Raw genomic sequence first — 20,448 nt, 5'->3', positions numbered from 1 at the left:
AGTTTACCTTACCCTGCAGCCTCTACTCTTGGACATGCCGGAAAAGAAATTGCTGTTGTCATCACCTGTATAACTCCTGCTCATTCTGTGAGACTCAGCTGAGATTGTCACCAAAGTCTTTGAGAAGCTTTTAGAGGTCGTATAGAAAGCTTGGTACTGAAGTTGTTGAAGTATGGAGGCATGGTCTATGTTTATAGAGAGCTAGTAATCTAGTTATAAATCTTCCCTCTCTCCTGAGGCTGGATTAAGAGCCCTTCTTCCATCTAGTGTCTGGCACAGTACTTTTTTCAGAGTACTGCGTTATATGTGGACTGTGAGCTTCTCGAGGAAGGCCAATGAGCCAACTTCACTTCTGTGTGGTTAGCACCTGGCTAACCATAGTAGACACTGAAAGAGTAGATAAAAATCTGGGAGGTTTACTAATGATCAAGACAACTTTTATTAAAAAGTTCTCGAGTGGCAGTTTTGAGGATACCTCTTCCATATTTTGAGTCCTGATCAGTAGCAAGTACAGTATTTTGAAATAGATCTTCACAGAGTTTTCTAATGACTTTTTCTTCTTCCTCACTTCTATTAGAGTTTTCCTTCTTCATAGCAGCGCTGGAGCTCTAACTTGTCACCCCTGATCTCTCTAACCTCCTATAAAGGGCAGGTTGGGGAAAGCAGGTTAACATTTGTACAAATCACCTTGTGTGGATTCTGTGTGCAAGTGGTGGGGGTCAGCTACATGGTTACCCCCCAAAATTAAATAACTGAAAGGAAATGTTTCTTTTTGAAACCCCCTTGGTTCCTAGTTACCAAAAATTTAAAAATAAAAGAAGTCTGGATCCTACTTTTACCTGATCCTTCATGGAATGCTTGATTTTCTAGGTAGACAACCTCTGATTTTGTTTTCTTTCTATGAGTAGGCTCCTGCTTAATATGAAATAAACTCATATTTTGAAAAAAATGTTCTGTGAGTTTATAATTTTAATTTCCAGAGCACAAGTCTGTAAGACAACCAGATGCCCCCTTCCCCACATAACATAAATTGAAAAATTTGGTTTCTTACATTTTGTTATTCTGATTATTTGTAATGAAATTTAAAAAATTAACTTTCTAGCAATACAAATGGCACTGAGAAAAATTATAGAAATTGTCATATGGATTCAGAGGTAACTTTCAAAAAACGAAACTTACCGTCTTCTGTGAAGAAATATACTCAATGTATATTTTAAAAGTATCGCCTAAAATAGTTTCTTTTTTAAACATAAAATCCAATAAAACTAAAAATATTAGAAGCTATAAGATGTTTACATAATGATTTTAAAACAATCTTACCGAATTCCCTTCCAGTAAACATTTTTACTTTTGTCTTTGAATCATAAAATCATAAATTTGGGAAGTATGTTATTTTTATAGTAGAAAGCAAGAAAGACAATTGCTCATATAAGAGATCCATAGACGTGGGACACAGTGGTTTCAGAAAAACCCCGAATAATTTGGGTTGGGTACTGGGCCCATCCTTACAGGTGGTGGTGTTCTCCTTCCTTGTAGAATTACATCCATTTTATTTTTTCCTCTTAGAATCACAGTCTCAATTTTTGCTAGCTCCTGGTATAGATTTCACAACTGAATTCTGGGAGTATTATCCTGGGCAATCAAAGGAGCTCATTCAGGGGCTCCCACCCTCTTGAGACATGAGCAGAACACAGGGCTAAATTCAGGGTTAGGGGTTAATGAAAACTCCTGCACTTACCTTCTATACATCGAGTAAAGCATTTAAGATCCAATGGACGATGGGTGTCCTTGCAGCATCCATCCCTTAAATTTGGTAAGAAAAGAAGAACTGCTCATATCTTTAGCTTGTAGGAGGAGATATAAGATAAAATGCAAGAAGAACTTTGGTATAAAGAGGAGCCGAAAACACGATTTGTCCCTAGGGAATGTCAGCTCTCCTCTGTCTGACTCTCTTTTCACTCACACACACACACAAAAAAAATACTGAGAAATTTCAAAGTCACTGGGTTAAAAGAAAACTTTAAAACAGCCAGGGTACCTACAAAGCAATCCCTATTCTGCCCTGAGTTATGTAGAGAGCAGCTTGGATCTTCACATATCTAATACGGTGTCAGAGCCCAGCCAGTCCCCAGATTGTCATGAATCTTGCATGAAGGCTAAGTGTGGCTTCGGTACACTGCCATTTGGGGGTAGGAATTGGAACCCCTTTTTATTAGAGTCCCGAGATCCCCAAATCCCTAGACATTTCAGAAGAAGCATTTGAAATTGTCATTTAAAAAGCAAATGATCAAGTGAGATTTTCCTTGTTGCATTCTTTATCAAGAATTAGCTGGAAGTATTTTGTTGTTGTTTTTCCTATTAAGACAGACAGAAAGGTAATAGCTTGTTGTGTCCCCAAACCACTTGGATATGTTGCTACATAATTTAACCGAATTTCTCCCAAAGTCCTAGTGATTAGGTATTATAAATGCAATTTTAGATGGGCAGGAACTTGCCCAGGGAGGTTAGGTGACATGTTGAAATCACACAGCGTTTAATATGTAGTAGATCCCAAATTTAAAATCAATTTTGTCTGATTCCAAAACCCATGCTTTTTCTACTGACTCCTAAAGCCTCATAGAAAGGAAAGAAATTGAGGTACCTGACCTAGCCAGCGAACTGCAAGGCGGTATGTTTCAGTTCCCTGGTTTCTGAGCAATTTCTCCATGAAATGGTGATAGCACCACCATATTACATTTCAGCATTGTCAAAAATAGTGAATACTGGTAAATTTTTAATTAGGACCAGTACAAAACTTAATATCTCTCCCTCTTGTCTATTCACAAACCTGAAACTTCTGTATGCACTCTCTCTGAAGAGATTTATCCGACCTTCCACACCTGTGTTGCTCTGTGTTAGCATTTCCTTATCAAAACACCTATTTTCCTACCTTATTTGCCTCATGGGAGTTTGAAATAGTGAAGTAGATAAAAGGTTTCAGAGAAAAAGGAAAGAATAATAGGTCAGTTGGTCAATCATACATTCTCCTGGATTAAAAATGATGAGTGAGGAGTATGATAATATGAGTGCATTGTAACTTCTAATTAAACAAATAGATCAGGAATGAAAAGAATCATTTTGCCCTTGCCTCAACTCTACTTCATGGTCCACAGTTGGCTTGAGTCAAATGAATTTTAATCCTTATTTGCCGCTGGCAATAAAGTAAACCATTATCTGGCTGGAAGCAAAAGGTAGGCACTTCTGTAGGAGAGAGCTAATTTATATATTTATTTGGTAATATTTACTCCTTAGAACTGTGTTTGGGGCTTCAAAAAATTTCTAAGGAAATGCAGTAAAAAATATACCATCCAAGATTTTCCTGTCACTGTCAGCTATTTCTTTAATAATCTTCCTTTGCCTCTTTACCAGATTTTAAACTCTGTGAGGGCAAAGAGTAATTTATTCTCACAACTTGTCTGTTTCAAGGCTTTTGCTATATTTCAGGCATTGTTCTAGGTACTAGGGGGATAATGGCAGGAAACAAAACCAAGGACTTTTGATAAGTAGCTAGTATTCTAATGTGTGTGTGTGTGTGTGTGTGTGTGTGTGTGTGTGTGTGTGTATGGGGGGTGTTGAGAGGGTGTTTATGTGTGTGTGTGTGTGTGTGTGTGTGTGTGTGTGTATGGAAGGAAACTGATAATAAAAAAGATAAATGTTTCAGGTGCCATAAATGGAGGCCAGTGATGCTAGGTGCCACAAAGAAAAATAAAACCAGGGTAAGAAGTTAGAGAGTGGCTGAGGAGAATGGTACTTCCTATCTTATACTGAATAGTCAAAGAAGATTCTGAGAGTTTATGTTTTGAGCAAACACCAGAATGAAGTGAAGGGATGAGCCCTGTTGTCAACTGAGTAAGAACATTCCCAGCAGAGGGAAAAGCAGAGACAGTGGCTCTGGAGTAGGAGCATGTGTGGCACTTTTCAGCAACAGCAGAGAGGCCACTGTGGCTGGAAGAGAGGAAGGAGGACATGGTAAAACAAGCAGTCAAGGACCCTATATATAGGACCTTGTAGGCCATAGCCAAGATTTGAGATTCTACTTTGAATGAAATGGGAAGCATTAGTGGGTTTTGAGCGAATAGAGCTTGCTCTGACTGCTGTGTTCAGAATAGAGTGGAAGACCAAGCATGGAGCTCTGTTATGCTTATTTCCTGCCTGGATAAACTTAGAAGGATGTAGAGGGATTGAGTGAGATGATACACAGAAAAAGCAATGAAGTGAGTTCATACACCTGAGGATCCCAGAACTTGGGAGTCTTCAGTGTGTTAGCTTGGGAGCCAGAGATGAGCTTGGCCATGTTACTGTCTGTGTCCAATTCCAGCTCCATTTCTTGTGTCATTTGGGAGAAGTAACTTAAGTCTTGCATGCTTTGAATTTCTCATCATAAAGCGTGAAAAATAATAGTATCTACTTTGTAGAATCATTGTGAAGATTAAAATGAGTCCATATCCGTAAAATACACTTAGAGCACCACCTTGCACACCGTGAACACTCACTAAGTTTTCAGCATCATCGTATCATGTTTATACTTGGCAAAATGGTTCCACGTGCTCCGTTGTCTCACAAGACTTACATAGTAAATTGTGTAATTGTTGTTATTCCCATTTTTGTAAACAAGGGGGTTGAGAAGTAAAGTGACCAAGCTGGAAAGCAGTGGTGCTGGGACTCAGCCCAGATCTTCCAGGCCCCAGTACTCGTGTTATTATGTGTTCCTGCATGTGACTATTTGCATGTGTCTGAGAAGAACTCATGGTCAGGCTCCCTCACTCTAAAGTGGTTAATTTTCTCTTATCATGGCCCTTAAAATCTTTGTAAGATATGTGGATTTATGCATTAATAAAAAATGACATGAGAGAGGAGGACCCTTTAGACAGGAGACAACAAATTCAGGTTGCTAGAACATGAAACATGGATTTAGGAGACTGGATACCAATCAGTTGGTGACACATTGTGTAATTCTGAGAAAATTGCCTAACATCTTGAGTCCTTGGTTTCTTCATATGCTAAATGAAATCTCAGTATATTCTCATATCTGCTGGCTAGATCTGTGAAAATATATGCCAAGATAAAGATGGAAACATTTAGGAAAAAATGCTACATATACCACATGTGTTGCTACTATTAAACTTCTCTAAGAAAATTCAGATCTAGACACCTCTAAAATACCTTCTGGGGTTGGTTAGTAAGCATTTGCTCAAAAACTTGAATTCTTTGCACTTTTCTGGGGGAAGGGTGAGTGTAGATTTAAAAACTTTTTCCTAGTGGCTTAAATTCATGGGGAGTTTTCCGGCTAGCTTAGAAAAAGGTGTCCAGTCCCACCTTCTTGACTTTCTATGGTAGAAGAAACCACCTGGAATGCTTTCCCAACCATTGTTACCATGGGAACTCGAACATCCCACAACCAAAGTTAACAAAGCCGTTTATTGATTTCACTAAGTAATTCCTGGGTATCTGTCTGAACCAGTTACTCCACTGGGGTAGGCCAAAAAGATAAGACAACATCCCTGACCTCATGGAACTCAGAATCCAATGGGGAATAGGGTGTTGCAAACCATGCAGAGACCACATGTCATAAACTTACAGACTTCCACAAAGTGCTTTGGGAGGATCAAAGGATGCCTAACTCTGACTGGTGTTGGGTGATGAATATCAAAGAGAATGCCACAAATGATGTTTAAACTAAGCCTTCAAGCCTAAGCAAAAGTTTTCCCAGGTAAATAATTGGAGTGAGAGAAAGGTATTCCAGTAGAAGAGGACTTTTGCAGTGTCATCAAGGCACAAGAGAGTGTTTTGTTCTCAAGGACATTTAAAGGCTCAGAGAAGGTTGGATGGAGCACACGAGGGATGAGACTGAATATGTAAGCTGAGTTTAGAGAACTTTTTTTTTTCCAGTGTTGATGCAGTAAGCAGCCTGGTCTAAGCAGGACACTATGTGATCAGATTTGATTTATGCAAAACTTTTCTAATGGACAGACTGGAGAGGAGCAGGACTGGAGTCTAAGATACCAGTGAGGAAGCTGTTTCAATGGGTCAAGTGAAATCCGACTGAAATAGGAACTAAGGCTGGGATGCCAAAATAGAAACTGAATCTAAAAAAATGTTTAAAATAAAATGCATAGAACTTTTGGCCACTTGGGTAAGGATGTTGAATAAAAAAGAATAACCTAGAATTCTCTCTCCATTTATGAGTTTTCATTAATAGAGGCAAGTAGAAGGACGAGGGGAAGGTTAGCAAAGGGAATGATGGTCAATGAGTTACAGGGTTACAAGTAATAGGCTTGGGGTATGTGAAGGACAGTCAGAAAATGTCTTGCGGACAGTTTCACTTGAGGTTTAGAACCCAAGGAAGGTTTGGAATGGAAATAAGAGACTTGGGATGTTTGGAATGTGGATGATATTTAGATATCAGATAAGGAAGATTAGAGGAAATAGGAGAGTGAAGACAAAGACTAGTGAGATAATCTTGCAAAACACCAACTTGAAGGAGTACATAGAGTAAGAGGAATCATGGGAAAAAACAAGGAGGAACAAACAGAAAGGCAGAAAGACAGTGAGAGGCATTGATGGTTATTTTTGATGTTGTTTTGTTTTTTTAAAAGTAGGCTCCACACCCAATATGGGGCTTGAACTCAGGCCCCTGAGATCGAGTTGAATGCCCTACCTATAGCCGCCCAGGCACCCTGCATTGATGTTTTCGACACCAAAGAAAGCAAGAGTGTGAAGGAGAATGTAAACTCTCCAAGAACACCCCAGACTACAAAATGTTCATTGATTTTGTTATTAGGTGGGCATGAGTGACCTTTACCAAAACAGGTTTAGTGTTGAGGCCAGCAGCCAAATTGTAGAGGCTGGGGAATTAGTGGGTGCTGGGGACCATGCAGAAGCAGGGCCCATGAGTTTGTTTCTTTTTTTTTTTTTCCAGAAAGAATTTTCTTTATAAAGAGTTGGACCACAGTTGTAGCTAAAGGGGGCACTTTGGGGGGAGGTATTCAGACATATTTATGCGTTGAAGGGAAAGAATGAGACTATTTTCTTTTATTTTCTTTTTTAAGAAAATCTTCTTTTCTTTTTTCTTTTACTTTCTTTTTTAAAGTTTATTTACTTTGAGAGAGAGCAAGCGAGTGCAAGTGGGGGAGGGGCAGAGAGCGAGGGAGAGAGAGAATCCCAAATAGGCTCTGCACTGTCAGTGAGGCTCAAACTCATAAGACCCCTGAGATCATGATCTGAGCTGAAATCAAGTCGGGTGCTTAACCAGCTGAGCCAACCAGGTGCCCCACGACTGACATTTTAGAAGAGAAATTTAACACAGTAAGATCTCCTGGATGCAGGAATGTTGTATTAGTTTGAAAGGAGAATGATGTTCAGTGAGGCTGACCTTCCACCCTACAAAGGGATGGAGGTGACTCGAGCAGTCACCATGGTCGGCATGTTCTCTGGGATTGGACACCTTTCGATGTTCAGGGAAAGTGGAATCTAGGGCATACATCCTCCTAGAGAAGAACAAGTACTGGTTTGCCCTGAACCCAGACATTTTATCAAAATATTTTGTAACAATAATAAATCAAATTATGGAAAAATTCGTTTGTATGGATTGCATTTTGAATTTTTACCCTGCTTCTAGAGGATAAGAGATAGTCAGGTGATTGGAAAAAAGTCAGCGGCTCTATGGGACTGACCAGCTGAGATAAATTCTCAGTACTATATGGTGTTTATCAGGACTGAACCTGAATTTCAGACCTGGAGGTTTGTTCAGCTGACATCCTATCTGGTTTATGCTTTTTCTGATAGGCAAGTGACTCGGGATCTGACATACAGACACCAGGCCATCCACATATTGATGATATTATAAACTTGCCATGAAGTGGACTAAGCCAAATTAAGCATATTAGGAATGAAAAGTGTAGATGGAAGCTGATGTCTTTGGGATTCCAGTATGTGACTCTGCCAGATCAGTGTGTTAACTTAATGAGGGAAAGCAGCTCTCTTTTTCAGGACGGAAAACAGCCACATTGTCCTGACAAATACACCAATCCCTTCATGCAGGTCCTGTGTCTGTAGAGCGTCCCCCACCCCCAACTTATCCCCCAAAAGCACTCATCTGACTCATTGTAAAAATACACTCAGGGCTTAGATGTTGCCCTTCTGATATCCGTAGCCTTTTCTGCAGACCAATTACTCTGTAAATACGTTGCTTCTGAATTCCCTTTAATGCACAGTTCTTTGTCCCTTTCTGTTGACGTCCTCTTTAGTTTGTGAGCCATTTCCTGCTTCTCCCTTCTCAATACTCATCAGAGTTTTAGACACCTCAATAATTATCCCTCCTAATCTCTTCCTTTCTAATGAACATAAAGCTAATTTTTCTCCCCTTTCTTTGCAGTTATGAACCCGGGTACCACTTATCATTTTGTTACTGTTTCTGTATTTCTTCAAGTCTTTGATACTTTTTCTGGCAATAATATACTTGAAGCCTTGCACAGTATTTCAGTGGCCCATTGTACTGTGATTAGTGTCCTTTGCTAATTTTTGTCAGATTTGTACTAGTTTTATGTCACTCTTTGTTTAGAATGTTTTAGATGACATTGAAGCATTGGTTTTGAATTTCTGCTTCCTTTTGGCTCTAGACCTCTCCCTTAGTCCATATAAACTGTCTTAGTCTTTTGGGGCTTCTATAACAAAAATAGCATAGACTAAGTAGCTTAAACAGTAAATATTTATTTCTCATAGTTCTGGAGGCTAAGAAGTCCAAGAACAAGGTGCTGGCAGAGTCTATATCTGCTCAGAGCTGGCTTCCTGTTCATAGTCTTTTGGCTGTGTCTTCATATGGCAGAAGGGGCAAGGCAGCTCTGTGGGGTCTCTTTTATTAGGCCACTAATCCCAATCATGAGAGCTCCACCCTAATGATCTAATCATGCTCCATAGGCCCCACCTAATACCATCACATTGAGGGGTAAGATTTCAACGTATGAATTTTGGGGCCACACGTTAATCCAGAATATGCTTCACAGCTTGTGAGTGTTTGGGGTTTTACTCTCTGTAGCTTTTACACGCATTTACTTCTCTATCTGTATTAACACAGTCTTAGGCTGGACCCATACCTAAATCATTCATATCCTTACTTGTAGAATGCTTGAGCAATCAATTGTCCCAGACTCAGGAAAAAGCCAATATGCCATATGTATTCCATTTGTTTTTTGTTTTTTTTTCTTACATAGCTATCTCCCTATCTTAGGTCCCAGCCTGTAAATAAAAAAGGACTTCCCTTATCAAAGTATAGAATGTAAGGGAAAATGTCAAAGCTCTTCTAAAGAGAATTTGTGGCTAGAGTCCATTATATCAATGTTTTTCAAAGTGAAATCCTGTCTCTTTTAATCTATTCCTTTTTGCCTACCAAGCTTAGAGATACTGTCTACTCTTATTTCTTATACCCATAACTTATTATCACCCAAGCCAACACCTAGCTGCAGAGCTAGATTGGGGGGAGGGGGCAGAGCTCTAACTGTACCAGATGGCAACCTGGCATAGTTAGAATTCTCTGGAGTTCTTCTGTCCCTCCATCCCACTGAGCTTACCATACGCTGAGAGACTTAGACTTGACTAAAGGCTAAGGAATTGACCTGGCTGGAGCAGAACCTCCATATTTTCATTGTCTGTACACAGCAGTTGACTCCCCAAACAGACTTACTTCCTGTTACAAGTAACATGTATCACACTCACCTTTCTGTCTAGGAAAGGAAGTTTTATGTGGGGCTTTTCCATTTTCACATTTGATAAAACCGAACTCCCTGGGAGACAGTACCATTTTGCCTTTGTCTCATTTGGGTGAGACAGGGAAGGAAAGAGGTCCAACAAAGGAATATTCTGGGAAGAAAGTCTATTCCCTAATAGTTCCAGTTTATATATAGAACCTCAAGAACATCATGAATTTTAAAAAGGATTTAATTTAGAAGTATGTACATATTTTATCTTCTAGAGATGTGGTGGCGTCTTTATGCAAAAACTCAAATAAGAGGATACTGGTAGGGCAGTAGCTGTAGTGATTTACTGAAATTGTATCTTCCATGCTGCAGCAGCCTCCACAACAAAAAGGGTTGAAGTGGCCACAGGAGGACTCTGGCAGAGTTAGCAATCTGTCCATTTAACAAAGGGGACAGTGAAGAGTTGGTAGTGTTAACTCACAAGGTAGAGAGAGGTTGGCATAGTTGAGGGAAGTTTTCCACTACTGCCCAAAGAAATTCTAAGAAGCCCATTGTGGGATGAGAAGAGGAGACCTTCCTATGTAAGACGAGCCTATAGGAAGAGTAGAAAGGGACCGAAGAGGAGGTGATACACACAGCGGTCTGTCTGGGATCCCAAGATATAGCATCTGGACAAGGATTCCCTTCGATAGAGTCTAGGCTATGGTGGCAGTCCCTGCATGGGATGGTGGCTAATATTGCTGCAGCTGCCACATCTATGAAAGAGGATGGTAAAGAAGCAGAATTATGGTCTTTACCCATTCATTTTCCCCTTACTGGTTCCTGGGGAAATATTATTATTTGCATAGTTATGAAGAGAAACATATTCAGGTCAATTTAACAAGTACTTATTTGGCCCTCTCTACATATCAAACACTTTGCTAGATTCTGGAAATACAGAGGCATAGTACACAATTCTGCCTTCAAGATATATTTTAGGATGTTTTGCTCATGTGAGGAGATCATTGTTTTTCGTGAGGTGATGTATAAGCCCTCACACAAATGGTCCCTAACTAGTTAAAATGACAAGTTTATACAAGTTGCTGATGAGGGGCCATGCATTCTGTTTCCTGTCCAAACATCACAGAAGGTGATTTCATGTAATAGAATATATTCAACCGGTTAAACCCTTAGAGAAACTTGAGACCACAAGGCACACGTATTCTGGTTCCCGAACTCCTTGTCTCTTTAAAGAATATATACACTGCATGCTGGTGTAGTACAAGAATGAAGAGTAAGGCTGTTTGATTCAGGGCTTTCAAATGACTTACTTATGCCCAGGGAAGCATTCAAGTTCAAAAGGTATGGAGACAAACAATTTGAATTACAGAAGCATAAATGGAGACAGTATCAAGTTTGTAACAAAAACATGGGAAAAAAAAAACCAGTCATAGCTGAAGTGGAAATCTTGCTTTAGATAATACTGAAATATCTGCCTTATTTCTGACAACCCTCCCCTGTTTCTACTACAATGAGGCTTTTGTTTTTTTTCTGTTTTTCTGCCCCCCCACCCCCACCCCAAGAGACAGGAACATACTCAAGGACATAGAACCCTGTATTGGAGCCGGGGTTGAAGCTCAGATATTTTTGGCTTCTAATTCTCTGCCGAGTCCATTAGACTGTGTCTCCTCTTAGTTCTATTATTTGATTTTCTGTTCCCTGTGTGTTTACATACTCAAAGTGATAAAATACATTTTTGTTCTTATGTTACTAATGCAGTAGATGTATTTTTCAATTTTGCTGAACTACAACACTCTTAACATGGCAAATAACTGCTTTCAACAAAATGTTTTCAAGGCATGCCTTGAAATGGGAGTTAAAAATAGGAATGCAAATGCTAATAACAGTATTGATAAAAGAAACTCTGGCTTCAGAAGTGAGAAATTCAATTAGAAAAAAAAGCAAAAGTATTTGAGGACAATACAATGTATGAGAGTACTAATGGAAAATTCAGTTCCATGGCATTATTACAAATTAGATAAAGTTTTCTGCAACATAGTTACCTGCAGTTCAGCTAAAATAATAAGAGGAGTGGGTTCTGGGACTCTCAATTCTCATCAACTTTCTATAGGTTACATCTTGGAACTTAGATCACTTTGACATTTGTAAACAATGAAAAAACTAAGTCAAGGATTTACCCACTGGACCCAGCCTGATAGCTTAATGTTCAGCTGCTCAGACATATCAGAAACTTTATCTGCCTACATCTCAGAGGTAAATGCCTCACTGACTATCTATTTTAAGATCATCTAATATACAAGTGCTTAGGTACTAAGACAAATGCTTTTATATATATAAAGTATTTCTATATCTCTATCTATCTATCTACCTAAAGTATTTTTTATATGGTCGTCCCCAAAGGAACTCAAAAGCATTTATCAAACTGCCTGTCATTAATTTTCACAGCATCTTTGTGATGGAGCAAAAATCATTCTGTTCATTGTTATCATCAACATTTTTAGATATTATATACTTAAGATACTCTGTAAGACTTAAGAAAGCTGTTGTGTCCATCTGCATGGAGGTTACAAACTAGGAAGACCTGATAAGATCAACATCACAGATATCAAAACCATTTATAGCAATGAAGAATTAAATGCCCTCCAGAGCCAAAAAGAGTCTGTGTTCTCCCTCAGTAGATTTCAGTTAATAATTGAAATCTTAATACTTTATGTTTTGATATAAAGCTGCTTACTCCAGATCTTTTCTTAACAGACATGGAGTTCAGCCCATCATAAAACTTTGTGAAAAGGACTTAAAGTTTTTGTTTTTGTTTTTTTCTGAAGGCCGTAGGTGAGTGGGAAATTGGCATATCAGAAAGGAGTTTTAATATAGCCTGATCATTTGCCCATAGTTGCAGTGGGGATCGTCATGACAAAGACTAGCCTTTTAAATACATATGGATATGTGGGATTACTTTATATGCTTCATATAAATAATACATATTTATATTAAAAAAGAGTTGGGTGAATACTAGCTCTTAAGCCAGGCTTTTAAGAAGTATATATTCTGGAACACTAGTTGCATAAGATACTCTTGAAATAAAAGGCCAATAAATTTGATAAACTTTTCATTATTATTCCCTTTTAGATATTAACCATATATAGTCCTATTCTAAAGACTCTGAGACATCTTAAAGAAACATGTTTTAATCTTGTAAAAATTGCCTGAACTTATTTTAATGCCAAAACATTTTTCATGTAGCATTGGGAAAATAAAAAACACTGAGAAAATAACCTTAATTCATTTCATCAGAATATTTAACAAGTTCAGCACATTCCTTCTATATGAGGGATGAGAGGAGATGTGTAAGCCAAGAGGTGTAATACAGGGAGAAGATTTTATGAAAGGTTGGTGCCATCGACTGAATGTTTGTGTTCCCCTAAATGTGTATGTTGAAAGCTGATCCCCAATACAATGGTACTTGGAGGTGGGGACTTTGGGTGGTGACTAGATCATATGGGTAGACACTCATGAATGTAACTATTACCCTTATAAAAGACCCCAGAGAGCACCCTGAACTCTTCCACCATGTGAGGACACAGAGAAAAGACAGCTATCTATGAACCAGGAAACAGGCTCTTGTCAGACACTGAATCTACCAGCATTTTGATCTTAGAATGTCTGGTCTCCAGAATCATGAGAGAGAGAGAGAGTATTTCATTATTTGTAAGCCACCCAGTCTTGGTGGTTTGTTTATAAGCTACCCATTATAGCAGCCCAGATGGACTAAGACAATTGGGTAGTCTCAAGCGATGCGGAAAGGGGCAAAACAGTCAAATTGTGTGGGGCATGGTCAAATTGTGTGGATTGGAGAATGGGAGAAGGGAAGGAAGCTAAGCATGATATTACATCTTCCAAGGATAAGCCAAGAATGTCTGATTGACTGTATTCATGCTTAGCAATTACAGTTTAAGGAAAACAGGCTTTATTCCTCAATCACTAGGGTTAGATGTATTAGTAGATCAGTAGACTTCACCTCATAGACTCCAGTGCGGCTGCTGCCACCAAAATTGCCTACAATAGAAAGATAGCCTCAGGCTCTGTTCACTTCCTATCAGACTCCTCACTTCTCTGTCCAGCGTCATCTGCCAGATTTGCAACATTGGGACAGGAATACAATTGGAGACCTACATACCATATATCTAAATACTTAAAGTAGCAAATTTGGAAAACTATTGAATATGTTCTATCCTTCTACATTGACAAGTATGCCTTCATAGGCCAAAGCTGCAAGGCCAGGTTCACATTTAGAATTCTTATGGTAGGCAGACTTCTAAAAGTAGCCCTTATTATGCACTGAATTATGTTTCTCCCAAATTCATATGTTGAAATCCTAATTCCCAGTACCTCAGAATGTGACTCTATTTAGAGATTGAGTCTTTAAAGAGGTAATTAAGTTTAAAATTATGTCCTTAGAGCAGGGCCTAATGCAATATGATTGGCATCCTTATAAGGAAAAAAAAATAGGGCACAGGCATATACAAAGGGAAGAAGATGTGAAGACATAGGGAGAGGTTGATCATCTAGAAGTCATGAAGAGGACTCCTAAAAAAACAATCCTTCTGGCACCTTGACCTCAAACTTTCATCCTCCAGAACTGTGAGCAAATAAATTTTCTGTTGCTGAAGCCACTCAATCTGTGGTACTTTGCTCTGGCAGCCCTAGCAAACTAATTAATACAGCTCCCAAACACATCCGGCCCTAATCCCCAGAACCTGTAAATGTGAGGAGATGCTGCTCATTAGGTAATTTTGCATGGCACAGCTTTCATCCTAGATTTTCTTGGTAGACCAAAGTAATCATATGAGCCATTAAAAGCACAGAGCTTTCTCTGCTAGCTGAAGAGAAAGTCAGAACGATGAAGAGTCCATGAACTGTTGCCATTCTGAAGAGGGAGGGGCCTTGTGAGAAGAAATGCAAGTGGTCTTCAGAAAATGAGAGAAAAGCCAGTGGATGATGGCGAGAAGGGAAAGGGAACTCAGTCTGACTGAATTCTGCCAAAACATAACTGAGCTTGGAAGCAGATTCTTCCCCAGATCCTCCATAAGACCATAGCCCAGCTGACACCATAACTTTAGCCATATGAGACCCCAAGCAGAGAACCTGTCTGAGCCCATTTGGATTTCTGACCTACAGAAATGAGATGATAAATTGGTGCTGTTTTAAGTTAGTAAGTTTGTGGTAATTTGTTTATGCAGCCATAGAAATCTACTGCAATGCCCTTAGAGTTTATCTCAGGAAAAGATAGTAAGGGACTTACAAACCATACGCCTTTTCGTCCTACACTTAACCCCATCCTTCATATAGTCTGAGAGACTTAACCATACACATTCCAACTTTATCTACACCTTCTGAAAACAGCTATTTATTGGCCACTCTTTGGACCTAGATATGCACAGATTTGCCTCATGACTCATTATTAGAAGGACGGAGTCAGGAAAGAGGCTCACACAGGCAGACCCCAGGCAGGTATCTAGAGCATAGTTCCACTTAGGGAACAAAAAGCTCTCGGTGGGTAACTACCCTGGCCTATCGATTGCTTGTCAGAGGTAGAAGATGGGGGGTTGGAGAGAGTCATGGTCAGATGAGGACTCAGTGGGTCCTCCAAGTGCAGAATCCATGATTGGGCTTCTGTTAACAGGGTCTAGTTATCACACAGTCTCTGATTAGTGCTTTTGAAAACTCAAAAAAGCAAGAGTTCCTATACAAAATAGGTTAAGAAACTTCACTGTAATGGAAGGCTAATTAGGTTTTTTTTTTTTCTTTTAAGTCAGCAGAATAATATAATAAAAATGGAACTTGAGTTCTCTTTGATTCAAAGTTAGGTATAAATTGGATTTGAAGTGGAAGAGATTGAAAGAGGAATTAGCAGATGAGGATGCTTTGCAATAATCTGAACACAAGGTGAGGATAACTCAGATGCAGGTAACAACACTGGAAATAGGTAAAATAACAACAACAACAAACAGTGCAAATATATTTTGTAATATTATTGTATTTGAAATTCAATATTATTTCTAACTGGAGATGTTTTATATGCAGTTAATGCAATGAAACAGATTGAAGAAACAATCAGCATGGATAGAAAGAGGCACTTTGCTATAATTAGCATTATGGGAATACCTGCAACTGTTAGGATATAAGGTTTTTCAGTGGGGTGCAGTACAGGGGATGAAGATAAACCTTAGAGAACTATGAAAGATCAGGAACAGAATAAGAAAACCTGGAGGCAGAGAGAAAGGGTGTGCACAGAAACACCTTTCTAGACGATCCCTCTGAGATGGACCTGAGGAAAAGAAAGGGTGAGGCTCTGAGTCAGGTGAACATGAACCTGGAACATCCTCTCTCTCCTTCCATGATCTTCTCCCTTACATTTCTGGCCTCTGAACCAAACTTCTGATTCTCTCTATAGTATTCTGACTTTGGGTTTATAACCATGTTTGGATTTTCTATGTCTCTGAACTTGTTCTTGTTTACTACCTCTGTTCCTCAAAGGTCCTAGACTCAGTGCTCCCGGTATCATCTCTGCCCTCACTTCTATCTCATTAGAACTGATGGAGTTCAGTTGGCTCAAGACTTTTTATCCAGCAATACTGGGTGGTCCTTGAGGTTAAATGCAGCAAGAGGGAGAATAAAGATTAAGGAAAGGAGTTAGAGATTAGGTAGTCATCACTGGCCTTGAAAAAGACCATTTCTTGCCAGAAAAATTAAAATAAGTTGATAAATCAATCATCTAACCTTAGTCTTCTCACTCTGTAGTATTGATTTTCCAGGGAATTTTAAGAGTGGCCAATATGAAAATTAATTTTGTGCTCATTGTTTAGAGGAAGAAGGTAGAGCCAGAGTTCAGAGAGTTTGTCATCATATTTCTCATTTCTGTCTTCTCAGAATGTTAGAAATGACTTCAATTTTATTGATCTGACAGGCTCAGAAGTAAAATATTGCATGAACACTTGACTGAAGATGTGACGTAAACTATGAGGATTCCTGTAATCATGATCTCAATCATACACAATGCACAGTCATCCAGTGCACACATACTTATTGAGTCTTACACTGTTTTGTGGGCTAGTCCACATGCTCAATTTAGAGTGGTAACAAGAGTATAAAACCCTTGTCCTCAAGGAGTTTACATTTTAGTGATGTGGGGTAGACTAAGTTAAACATGAGAACAAATAACATGTTTGCAAACACAGAAATCATCTATCTTGTAATTTTATTTATTTATTTATTTATTTATTTATTTATATTTTATCTTGTTTTTTGAGAGAGTGCTTGCACACATGCATGCGAACAGGGGAGGGGCAGAGAAAGAGGGAAAGAGAGAAAATCTTAAGCAGGCTCCCTGACACAGGGCTCCATCTCACAACCCTGAGATCATGACCTGAGTTGAAATCAAGAGTCGGACATTTGACTGACTGAACTACCCAGGCACCCCTCTTGTAATTTTAAATGCAAATTGCCTTTTCATGCGTTCTCCAAATTCTAATGGGGCCATTTTCTAAACATCACTATACCAAAATTTTCCAACGAATTTGGAACCTAGCCTGATAGTTGGATCTTTGTTAGATGTTGCTTATTTGTGTCCTAGTAACTGTAGCGTTAACCTGTAGTATGCTCTTGATTTATGCAGTAAGCAAATCAGAGAACTGGGAATCATTGTACACTCCCTAGCAAGGAAATCTATTGGTCTACATGATGCCATTTCTCATTTTTACCTCTTTGACATATCTAGAATCTTTCTCATCTACTCCAACTCCATGGTTACTTAACTAAATGGCATTATTTATTGCTTTGAATTATTTAAATTGTCTACTAACTTGTCTCTCTGCCTTCCAATTTGAGTGAGTCTTACCTCAAAACCTTAAAACTTAAACCTTAAGGTTTTAAGGTTATACCTTAAAACTTCAGTATGATCATGTCATTTCCTCATTTAATATCATTCAGAGGCATCTTGTTAACCAAAAGTAAGGTGTAAACAGCCTCCCTTGGCTTACACAGCTTTTTGTGACCTGGCTTCTGTTCAACTCACCAGGCTCAGTTCCACCACTTTCCTTCTCATCCACTCTGATCCAGATGCACTAGTGATCCTATGACTTGGGAAAGAAGATAGACTTTATGGACCGTTTGGCTTGGCTCCAAGCCAGGCTGACATACAGTGGATTACTCAAAGCTTTCTTATGTTTAGTTTTGTCTTAAATAAATATGATATTGCCTACTTTAATAGATTGCTATGGGGACCACATAAGATACTGATTGTTAATTTGGTAGTTATGAACCCTAACACGTAGTAAATGCTTTAAATGATAGCTATTATTAAAATTCCTCTCTGTCTAAAATATTCATTCTCTAATGTTTACCTGTTCATAAAACAGGCTTTAATTCTTTTTTCATGATTCAGCACAGACATAACCTTCTCTAAGACACTTTCCGTAAACTTACAAGAATAAAGTTCTTGAGTTTGTTGGAACTGGGTTCAATCTTAGTTCCATTATATTCAATATGTATAACTTTCAGCAAGTAGCAGTTTCTCAGATCTTCAGTTTTCTCATTGGTGCAATGAGGATGAAATCCCTATCTTGTGAGTTTCTATGAGTATTATTTTTGAAAAGACAAATAAATCTGCTCCTTCTTTCCCAGTGCACAAATGTTCTCTCATGCTCACGTTTTTTGTTTGTTTTTTTTTTATCCATCTCTTTGGTGTGTTTATCATTTTCAATATTAATGGAAAACTGGTCCTATTTTTCGAAATTATAGGTTTATTATTTGTCTCTTTAAACTTTCTTTCAAAGCCATTGCCAATGAGCCTGAATTATTTTAATTATTTCTTTCTGTATTCCTTTCAGAAACAGGAAGACCTTTATTTATTGGTAGAATCAGAGCATGAATCATGTGCATTTATTTGTTTATATTTTTCAAGTATAAATGCATGATGCTACATAAAACCTGCACCTTAAGGAGTCCACCATCCATGGAAATAACCATGTATAGCAGACAAAATCATGTGGTCTGATTTTGTGTTCGGTAATGGTAAATGAGGTGTAGGTCCTGTTTGGGGTGAGAAACACTTCATTTTCTCAAAAAAGAGAGAAGTTATTTCGTGTGATAGAAGAGATCCTTTACAGGAAAATAAGCCAGCACTAGAAAAGACCCATGGTCTTGAGCAGAAGAAATTTTAAATAGGCACCTTTAAAAAATTACTACATGGTTATTTCTCTAAAGTGCATAAAATATATATTGATCATTACCTTCTGAATAATAATGATCATAATGGAATACTGTGAAATTTGCAATCTCTGATGTTTATACATTTTTTCTTTCTGTTATCCTTCTTTAACATTATAAATACATTCCTTTGTAAACCTCTCCTGATAAAACTTTAAAATCTATGCACAACCATGTGATTTGAATAATACTATTTGAATGGTCATATGAGATGATGAACTGAATTGATAGCAATGGCTTCTGTCGTTTTAATAATCAGAGTGCTTATGCTACCTGGTCCTTATAATGCTTAACGATTGGTCACTCTATGAAATCTACAGTAGGCAGCCTATAGTCTTATTTCCATCTCTCTTTCTTTCTAAACATAATTGTCTTCAATCAGTTCTTGTTTTATGGGCTTTTAAAATTGTGTAGAATAGCTTCCTTTATTGATATAATATGGAGTATCTCAGCTTTAGCCCTCATACAGGTTGAAATGTCTCTGTAATAACCTTGCAAATTATAGGTATTATACTAGCAACCAATTGCTGATGGTTTGTTTCATCTTGAGTAACTTTATAAAAGATTCAGCTTTCTTTCAAAATCTTTGCAAACTGTTTGGATCAGGCTGAATGATTTCTTGAATGAGTTGAGTCATCTCTGGCTGTTTCACACACACACACACACACACACACACACACACACACACACATACACACACTCCTGAAAGAGATGAGTCACCAAGAAGAGTGAACCTTGAGCACAGACTGAAGCTCTGCCAAGTTAAATATCAAACCAAATAAATCAGTGTTTCCTTTAGCTGGGTTGCCTGTAGACTAAGGAAGAATGGGCTACACATTAACAGAAGCCTTCAAATCTCACTGAACAGAGTAGAGAGAAGCTCCAGGGATGGGGAGATCCTGACACAGTCAATCAAATCATTCTGGATTGGAAAGGCTCAGAGAAGCTAAGAGAGAGAGAATGCCGTAAAAATGCGTCAAGTTAATTTCACGCTTTTCCACCTTCAACTTTTGCGCAAATTAAATTTAATGCTCCTCAGCCTGAGTGGTCTGCATGCAAAATGGTACCACAGTGGCTGGGGCTGATGGAGATAAAAAGGGTTTAGTGTTATTTACAAAATAGTAAGAAAATATTTGTGATCATGAGTGGCTTCACAGTAATTAAAATGTCCTCTCTGCTTCTCTTTAAATATACTAAAACTCTTGTAATTCACACTGCATTAACATTAAACCATTTACTGTTCCTTAATATGAGATACCAAGTTAAAGTAACTAACTACTTCAATGTCTCAATTTCAATCTCAACATCAAAGTGAGAAGTTTTGTTCATTAGATGATTACCTTTGGCACTTTCCTGGTCTAATGTTTTAAAATCTAAATGGAGTCCATCCTTGGTGACTGTCTCAATATGAAGGTTAAAATAAAACTCTGCAGGACAGGGAGATGTGTGT

At 38.4% G+C, this 20,448-nt stretch overlaps 1 long non-coding RNA gene across 3 annotated transcripts in view; it reads right to left on the bottom strand.

Moving 5' to 3' along the window:
- Positions 1-20,448, bottom strand: part of LOC125922983 (uncharacterized) — a 79,304-nt gene that overhangs the window by 31,690 nt on the left and 27,166 nt on the right. For all 3 annotated transcript variants that reach the window (XR_007457853.1, XR_007457854.1, XR_007457855.1), the window contains one exon: positions 1,739-1,803. This is a non-coding gene — a long non-coding RNA (uncharacterized LOC125922983). The remainder of the gene's footprint in view (positions 1-1,738; positions 1,804-20,448) is intronic.

Source organism: Panthera uncia, chromosome B1 (genome assembly GCF_023721935.1).
Source record: "Panthera uncia isolate 11264 chromosome B1, Puncia_PCG_1.0, whole genome shotgun sequence".
NCBI classification, from domain to species: Eukaryota; Metazoa; Chordata; class Mammalia; order Carnivora; family Felidae; genus Panthera; species Panthera uncia.
This window is presented reverse-complemented; position numbering and strand designations above follow the sequence as displayed.